General features: G+C 35.1%; 1 long non-coding RNA gene across 1 annotated transcript in view; it reads left to right on the top strand.

Annotated features, from left to right (window-relative positions):
- Positions 1-9,243, top strand: part of LOC123247230 — a 25,317-nt gene extending 16,074 nt beyond the window's left edge. Inside the window, exon 4 of the long non-coding RNA XR_006506140.1 lies at positions 8,962-9,243. This is a non-coding gene — a long non-coding RNA (uncharacterized LOC123247230). The remainder of the gene's footprint in view (positions 1-8,961) is intronic.
- Positions 9,244-9,798: the final 555 nt, after the last annotated feature.

Raw genomic sequence — 9,798 nt, 5'->3', positions numbered from 1 at the left:
CACACACACACACACACACACACACACACACACACACACACACACACATACACACTTATATTATGGTGACCTTCCTCAGTGTTTCCTGCCATCATCTATTTCTCCTGTAGTGATTCCCTTCTATTGTGCTCTTCTCTCTCCTACTATAAAACTAAATCCTAATAAAACTATGTCCCTATAAAAAGAAGGTTCATAATTTATATTCTGTGAATTTTCTGGGTTTTTAAAATATCTTAATAACTTTATTTTAACATAATAGGTTTCATCTATAATCTTATGTATTTTATGCATTTTAAAATATTATTCTGGGGAGCAATTAGGTAACTTAGAGGATTGGAAGCCACACCTAGAGATGAGAGATCCTGCATTCAAATTTGACCTCAGACATTTCCTAGCTCTATGACCTTGAACAAGTCACTTAACCTCTATTGCCTAGCCCTTAATGCTCTTCTCCCTTGGAACTTTGTATTGATTCTAAGACAGAAGGTAAGGGTTTTAAATATATATGCATATATTTATTTATTATATATTCTCATATTATATTTATTTTAATATACTTAAATAATTATAACAATATAATTATATTATTATACATTATTATATATGTATATATATATATATATTATTCTGAGATGGGGTCCATAGACTGACAAAAAACTGATGCCCCCTAAAAGGTCAACATCTTCTATTATAGATATTGGAATGATGGATACAATATGTACCCAAATCAATATATCTGAGAGGACAGGGATTTGAGCTGTGAGTTCCTACCAATTCAAGTCAGCACTTTTCCTGAAATTTATAGTCTTAGAAAATTACCTAAAGCATTGACATATCCAAATGCCATGTTAAAAGTCATACAGCCAGTATGTGTTAACGGCAAAACCTGAACCCAGGTCTACTGATTCCAATTCAGTTTACTAGGACTGCCTTTTAACTAAATTTAAAAAACCAACCAAACAAATAAATAAATGCAAAATAATTTTGAGACAAAGACCCAGAGAAAGACAGACAGAGAATTAGTAAAAGGCTAAAAGGAAGATGGGGAAAATGCAGACTCATTTTTTAAAAGTCTTCTATAAGAGGAAGCACCTGAACCATACTTAAAAAAAAAAAAAACCTATAGTTTCTATGACGTGGAACTTGGAGGAAGGTAGTGACGTTCATATAAAGGGGACCACCTCGCATAGGGAATTGAAATGTTTTGTACAGGGAACTACCAGGAGGTCAGTTCGCTGGGATGGACAGTGTATGAAAGGGATTAATATGAAATAAAACTGGAAAAGTGGGTGGGAGCCAGATTGAGAAGGGCATTAAATGCCTGAGTAATGTAACCATGCCTTTCCTGAGACCCAAGAGATTTCCTGGTCTTGTTCTACTAATAAACCAATCTACCTAAGGTGACAAGATTGTGGCTAACCTAATTGTCCACTGGCAACCAATCACCAGCCATCCTCCTCCTCAAATATCTCTGCCACTGATGCCTCTGAATGTCACTGAAATGGCAATGCAATTACTCATAATGTACCTAACCTGATCCCTGTGATGACTTCTGTAACAGGGCAACCACTCACCAACTTGTGATCCCCCCAGACAGGTGTTCTGGGTTGAGCTATTTGCATAATCACAGGATAACAGAACCTCAAAGCTGAAAGTCATCACAGAGGTCATCTACTTCAAAGCATACCTGAACACTCATCTCTGATAAAACATCACCTAGGAATGGGAATGGGTCATCAGATGTTTACTGGAAGATCTCCAGTTACGGGGAACTCATTCTTTCCTGATATGATTTCTCCTCTAAGTTTTGTCTTCTCTACATCCCCATTTCATCCATTCATCCTCATAAGGGAGGGTCTTTAGATCCCTCATCAGCCTTGTTGAGTGCTCTCTCTGTCTCTGTCTCTGTCTCTGTCTCTGTCTCTGTCTCTGTCTCTGTCTCTGTCTCTGTCTCTGTCTCTCTCTCCCCCTTCCTCCCTCCCCCTCCTCAAATGGATACTACATATCAGCTCCAAGGCAGAAGAGTGGAAAGGGCTAGGTAAGTAGAGTCAAATGATTTGCCCAGGGTCAGACTGCTAGGAAGTCTCTAAGACTATAAGTCTGGCACTCTATCCACACTATCTAGCTCACTTATAGACACATTCCAACATATTAATATCCTCAAATTATGACACCGCAAAATTAATGCAAAATCCCAGATGTGGTCTGATCAGGGAAGAGTACAGAGAGACTGTCATTTTCCTCACAGAATTTAATTCAACAAACATTTATTAAATGCTTAGTATGTGAGAGCATTTAGAGATACTCTAATGGATTTGTGATTTTACTGCTACAAGTGTTTGCCACAATGACACAGGCAATGACACAACCTATTCACACATACCAGTCTTAGTCAATTCATTCATATTGTCCTATAAGTTCAACAGAAGGAGTCCACTAAGCATGTCTTATATATTGTATCCATTTAATAAATATTTTTTAAGTTCAATTGCATTTAAAGGAAGATAGTTAGCATAGCAGATAGCCAGGTCTGGAGATAGAAGGTGCTGGGTTCAAATTTAACCTCAGACACTTTCTAGCTATGTAACCATGGACAAGTCATTTGACTCCAGTTGCCTATCCCTTATCGTTCTTCTAACTTGGAATCGATACTTATTATCAATTCTAAGACAGAAAGTAAGGGTTTAAAAAGTATAATATGTATTTAAAATATATAATATTTAAAACAATATTTATAATAATATATTTATATAAAATATATTTATATTTAATATTTATAATTATATGCATATAAATATATAAATAAAATTGCATTTATTTGAATGCCCAAATCTTGATGAAACCATGCTAGTTCTTCATGGTTTTTCCTTTCCTTTATAAATGGACATAACCCATCATTCTAATTCTTCTTATGATTTTTCATTTTTGCAATCCCACTAGGTAATGGTGTAAAGATTCCTTTCTTTTCACTCTTTTGTAAAACAGATATTTGCCCACCTCCAGGCAGATACTCAAAGGATAATAGATTTAATACTAGAAGGGGACTTAGAGACCGTCTAGTTCAGCCATCTAATTTTAGCAATAAAGAAATTGAGGTCCAAAATGGGGGCATGACTTTCTAAAGGGCAAATAGGAATTAAGCGAGAGAGCCAGGATTTGAACCTAAATCCTCTGATTCCAAAGGTATTGCTATTTCTACTGCAATACTTTGAAGTCCTTTCTTCATAAGTCTTCAAAGTTCCCAAACACTAGCTCAACGGGCAGATCCACCTAAACTGCAGCCCCCAGAGAAGCAATTTGGAGCTGTGGATAGAATGCTGGACAGTAGCTGGACCTGGACACCTATATTTATCTATTGCCTCCAGTACTTACTAAGCAGGTGACCCTTGATTAGTCCTTTAAATTCTCAGAGCCTTGGTGTCCTTGTTCATAAAATGAGTACAATAATAACTGTAGTCGCTCCCTCATCGGGTAGTTATTAAACTCAAATGAGTCACTAATCCCCTTTTGTTGCTGTTCAATCATTTCAGTCATGTCCAAACCCTTTGTGACCCAATTAGGGATTTTCTTGGCAGAGGCACTGGAGTGGTTTGTCATTTCCTTCTCTAGTTTATTTTGTAGATGAGAAAACTAAGGCAAATCGGGTTAAATGACTTGCCAAGGGCCATACAATTGGTAAAGTGTCTGAGGCCAGATCTGAACTCAGGAATATGAGTCTTCCTGGCATAGCACTCTATGTACTATGCCACTTAACTGCCCTGATGACTAATCCTCTAGACATAGAGTAATACTAATAATGGCTAATATACAGCACTTTGAAGTTTGCAAAGCACTTCACAAAAATTGTCTCATTTGATCTTCACGCAATTCTGGGAGCTAGGAGCTATTACTAGTCTCACTTTATAAATAAGGAAACTGAGGCAGACAGAGGTTAGGTGATTTGCCCAGGGTCACACAGCTAGTAAGTGTATGAGGCCAGATTGAAAACAAGTCTTCTTGACTCTAGACCCATCACTATCCACTGTATCACTTACTGCTTTTATTTCATAAATGAGCAAAAGGAGTCCAAAGAGATTGTCACACAGGTATTAAGTGACAGAATAGTGATTTTTAACCCAGATCCTAAAATTACAAATCAGTTCTCTTCTTCCATCACACTTCTTCCACAGATATCTGAATAGCTTAAGTCCCCTAACTCTACACTCTGTTTTTTTCGTGCCATTTGTGGCCTCTGTTTAATGAACTTCTCATTTAATTCAATTAATTCTCATAAAATTCCTGTATAGATTCATATCAAGTTCACTTCTGCTTCCCCATCTGTTGACTTTCACCCCAAACATCCTCCACTTTGACTTCATATTCTTAATCTGTGGTAGTTGTGAAATAAACTGGGTTTGTGAACCAGCTTTGCCAAAAACTAATTTTGTGATGATGGGCAAGTCACTTCACCTCCCTGGAACAGTTTCCTTATCAATAAAATGTAAGGGTTAAACCAGAAAAAAAATAAAAATATATTACCTTTAAAAATAATAAAGAAAAAAGAAAGAAAAATTCAAGTTCTTGTATTCTACTCAAAGAATTCTCAGCAATTCCTAAATGATTTGACTATTTGCATGAAAATTTCTTTGTTATCCACAATTTGTGAGTTTGTTTATAGAAACCCAAGGTGAATATCTTCTTCAATACTATATCCAAAGACTTACAGTTTCCTTACTTTTTATGCTATCCAGTTTGGCAAAAAAACAAAAAAACCTGTCTTTATGCAAAGATTTTTCAACTTTATGTTATCACAGATGACTATTCTGTCTTCTATGATCCTGTATTTTGTCATGAATTCTTCCTCTGTTTTCCTTACTCCTATAATATGTTTATAAAATACCATTTTATATAGGTCATATATTCATTCGGATTTTATCTTGATTTATAGAGTGAGTTGTTGGTTTTTGTCATACTACTCAACTTTTCCTAGGAACTGTTAAAATCCTGAGTCCTTGCCCAACAAATTGAAATGTTTGAATTTATCAAAAAACTGTGAAATTCTGTTTATTTCTTTACCTCTTTTAGGTAAAGTTTAAAGTGTGATGGTTCAAGTCTCATCTCTGCTACTTAGTAACAATTATTACTAAGTAAACTGTTGACTTTCACCCAAACATCCTCCACTCTGACTCCATATTCTTAATCTGTGGTTCAAGTGACCCCCTCTTTACCTACTTAAATCATAATAAATCAGGTGTACTCATCTAAAGAAAAATTCTAGTAGGATTAGGTAGTTGTGAAGTAAAATTGTAATGTCGTGAATTCAATTCAGCCATTTAAACCTCAATTACCTCAAATGTAAAATAAGGATATATGGCACTTGCATTTTTTATGTTTCCTGTTTAAAAATAAATTTGATTGGGGACAGCAAGGTGGCTCAGTGGCTAGAGAACTAGAACTGGAGATGGGAGGTCCTGGGTTCAAATCTAGCCTCAGACATTTCTTAATTATGTGACTCTGTGCAAGTCACTTAACTCCCATTGCCTAGCCCTTACTGCTCTGTCTTAGGAATAATTCACTGTATTGATTCAAAGATGGAAGATAAAGGGTTTTTTAAATACTTAATAAATTTTATTGTTACATTTTATACTTATATTACCAAAATTTTTCCTTGTATCCCCAGCCCTTTACCAGATAATGATCCCATATAACAAAGAATTTATTTGCATTGTTTCATTCAAAGATTTGTGGTAAAGATAACATGAAATAATGTATAAAGTGTATAATATATAATGTATAAATTATACAATTTATATAATATAATTATTATGTCATATAATAATTGTATCATATAAAATATTATATCATATAAATATCATGATTATTATATAATTTATCATTATATAATTTATATATGATATGTAATATATAATTATATAATGTATGAATACCTTTGAACTCTGATTAGCAGCTTAAGTATTTGTTGATTATAGAATAATAAAGCATTTGTGTAAGAAAGGATACTAGAGAGTAACCCTCTCATTTTACAATTTAAGAGTCAGAATAATGTGGTAGAGAGCACTAGATGATATCTCACAAGACCTGAATTTGAGTCACTGTCCCATCACATACCAACTCTGTGACCATAGTTTGAGCTTCAGTTTCTAAATCAATATTTTAAGTTGGTTAAGCTATGTAATCAGCAAAACCTCTACAAGTCTACCATTCTATGGTAGCTGAAATTTCAAGAGATCAAAGTAGTTTGTTCAGACACCCATAATATATCTGTAACACAACTAGGAACAGTACCAAAGTTGACAAAAAAAAAAACAAACTAATTTTAAAGATCCATTTTTGCCAAAAGTCTGCAAAAGTAACTCACTTTACTCCTTCAGTGAGATTTATGGTTTAATAGAATAGGTATTCTCTTAACCAACATGTATTACAACCCTTCTTTCTACCTTTGGAAGTTGTTATTTACAAGTTGCCCTGTAAACTTCTATTACTTACTGATTGTTGTTCAGATGACGGTCCTCTCTACCCTTGGCCAGGCTGCTACTTGGATGACAGATACAGAGGGCATTGATAAGACCCTGTACAAAGACTTTTTAGTTCGGTAGGTAGAACATATTAGTGCTTGCAGTCCATTGGCATAAGCTTCAATAATATGGAGTCATCTTCATATTGCAATGAGGTGTTGGAGGAAAACCTCCTTAGCAGGAGACTGTTTAACAAATACAATTAACAAGAGAATGGCTAGGGTTTTTTGCCTTAAGATATTGTTCCAGAAAACCAAAGATATAGATTCCTCTTCATAGGTTTTCATTTAAGAATGTGTTTGTCCATAATAAAGATATAAAACTTAGAATGCTTAAAAGATGCTCATAAGACATTTTCAAGAAAGTTCTTACTGAAGAAAAATAAACTATTATGATGATATAAGTATAACAGAATCAAAAACATATGGATTCCATTTCCCTTGAAAATACACATGAATTTAGAAATCAAGTCTCTATTCACTTCATAGCAATTAATTAGACAATTGCTTTAATATGGTCCTTGCTATTACTCAGCATGCTAGGTTAACACTAATATAAGTCCCTGGATAATTGCTTTGGGAAAAGTGCATCCCAAGGATGAAAAATCAGTTCCCAATAGGTTTGAAAACCAAGATAATGTCTGAACCCAAGCATGAGGGAGTTCACACCCATTCCTGACTCAAGCTAAGATCCTGGAGCAGTTCTCATATATGTCATTCTAACAACAAAACTCAGTGACTGATAAGAACCAGACTTTAGAAGCTTTCTTTTTTGCTTTAAAAATATTGCCCTTTTTACATTTAATTTTTTTCTCAAATGCATGTAAACAAATTTTTTTACATTTAAAAATTGTTTTGAGTTCCAAATTCTCCCCATTCTTTCCTTCCCTCCTCACTGAGAAGACATTGTGCAGTCATGTAAAATATTTCCATATTAGCCATGCTGTAAAAGAAAACACAGATTTAAAAAAATACAAGAATAACGAAAAAAAATTTTAAATATGCTTCAATCTGTTTTCAGACTCCATCACTTTTTTCTCTTGTGGTGGATAGCATTTTTTATCTTAAGTCCTTTGGAACTGTCTTGGATCATTCTTTTGCTGAGAATAGAGAAATCATTCACTGGTGACCATCATGTAATATTGCTGTTCCTGGGTACAATATTCTTCTGGTTCTACATTTCACTTTGCATAGTTCATGTAAGTATTACCAGGTTATTGAGCAAACATTCTGCTCATCTCTTCTTATAGCACAATAGTATTCCATCACAATTGCATACCACCACTTGTTCATTCATTCTCCAACTGATGGGCATCCTTTCAATGTACAATTCCACTTTGCCACTACAAAAAGGGCTACTATAAATATTTTTGTACATAGAGGTTCTTTCCTTTTTTTCTTTTATCTCTTTGTGATGTAGGCCTAATAGTGGTATTGCTGGATTAAAGAGTATACGGTTCAATACCTATTTGTGCATAGTTCCAAATTGCTCTCCAGAATGGTTGCATCGGTTCATAACTCCAAGAGGCAACTTTTAAATAATAATGTGGAAGGGCTCCACTCCTTTTTCTTGGGGCATACTCCAGGTAGAGATAATGATGACCATCGGCTCACTGTTGATAGGGGGCAGGGTGGAATAAACTGACTTCTAACTCCCAGAGTGGAGTTAGAGGGGAGCGTGCAGTGAGCAGCCGAAAGAAGCTAATGAGTTTGATGTTGGGTTATAAGATTTAGGCTTTAAGAAAACTTCAGAGATTATCTAGTCCAGTGATTCCCAAAGTGGGTACTACGTGGGTGCTGCAGTGATCCAGGGGAGCGGTGATGGCCACAGGTGCATTTATCTTTCCTATTAATTGCTATTAAAATTTTAAAAAAATTAATTTCCAGGGGCAATAAGTAATATTTTTTCTGTTAAGAGGGCAGTGGGCCAAAAAAGTTTGGGAACCACTGCTCTAGTCAATTCTTATCTTACAAATGGAGACATTAAATCCATGAGTTGTCAGTTGACTTGCTCAAAGTTATACCAACAGCTGAGCCTTGAAATAAAATCTAATTGGCCTTCCACTCACCATATTACTTCCCAAAATAAGAATTCTTATGCATGCAGCACTTTTCAAGTCTTTTCACCTTCATTATTTCATATAATCTTCATAACAAGTAAAGATATATTTGTCTTTCCTTATTTATATATGAGAACACTAAGCCTGAAGAAGGTTACATGATTTGCCCAAAGGTCTTTTCCCTACTATATCACAGTCGTCCAAAGCTTCTATAATATAGAAATATGGTTTGTAGGGAATCATGTTAATATTAGTTGATGTGTTCTTCTGGAGATAGAAAAAGTGATGTAATAGAAAAACTTTAGAAATCATCCACATGAGGACACGCCCCGACTTTCTGATAAAATAATACAGTATTTTAAATAAGCTACCTGGCCTCTCTTCCAGGTGTGTTTGGCAATTCCTGAGGGACAGTTTCATGACACTGTGGAGGAAGATATAATTCTTCACTGACTAAGAGTTTTTTTCAGAAAAAAGACACACAGAAGATAGAGAAGAAGAAATGAAGAAGATGCAGAACTTAAAAATCCCTGGAACTACAGTCATATGGAGAGGAGCTGACACCCCAATCTCCATTGATTCTAAGACTATATCCCACCCAGTCTGTTAAGAATGTTTCATTGGGTGATATTTCATCTTGTTTCAGTTTTCAGGACCCTTCCTCTACCTTTGAACATTCTATCACCTAAATTAATCTATCTACCTTCCCCAATTACTGTACTACCTACTTGTTTTGCTAAATATTCTCACTTGCTATCTATGGGTGTCTTTAGTGTAATACTTATTTGGATGGAGACCAAAGTTAATAAGATTAAGCTAGCAGATACCCTCTAGGTGTGGAGCAGGATAATTGATTCCTCCCTCAGAGATTAGGGGAAATGGTTTTTATCTTGAACTCCTAATGAGAATCATACCCTTAATCTATTAAAATCAGAGGTGTAGTAAATAGATATAACTCCAAGGCCAATGGACTGCTTAAAGATAAATGAGGAAGAGATGATTGCTCAGCTGTAAACCTCCTCTTGTTCTCCACAAAGGTGGAACACTAGTCTCCTTAAAATGAAATTCATTTATGTCTTTGTTATTCCTAGTCTGTCCAGACTCTGGTAGACTGTGCATTGTTAATGACTTCAAACTATGAATAAGATTCACTGGTCCTCTTTGAAGTACCAACACAACAACAACAACAACAACAGCCACAAAATTATGTAGTGCTATCTTCAT

The sequence above is a fragment of the Gracilinanus agilis genome, chromosome 4 (assembly GCF_016433145.1).
Source record: "Gracilinanus agilis isolate LMUSP501 chromosome 4, AgileGrace, whole genome shotgun sequence".
Taxonomy (NCBI): Eukaryota; Metazoa; Chordata; class Mammalia; order Didelphimorphia; family Didelphidae; genus Gracilinanus; species Gracilinanus agilis.
The sequence above is the reverse complement of the archived record's forward strand: the minus strand, read 5'-3'. Positions and strand labels throughout refer to the sequence as shown.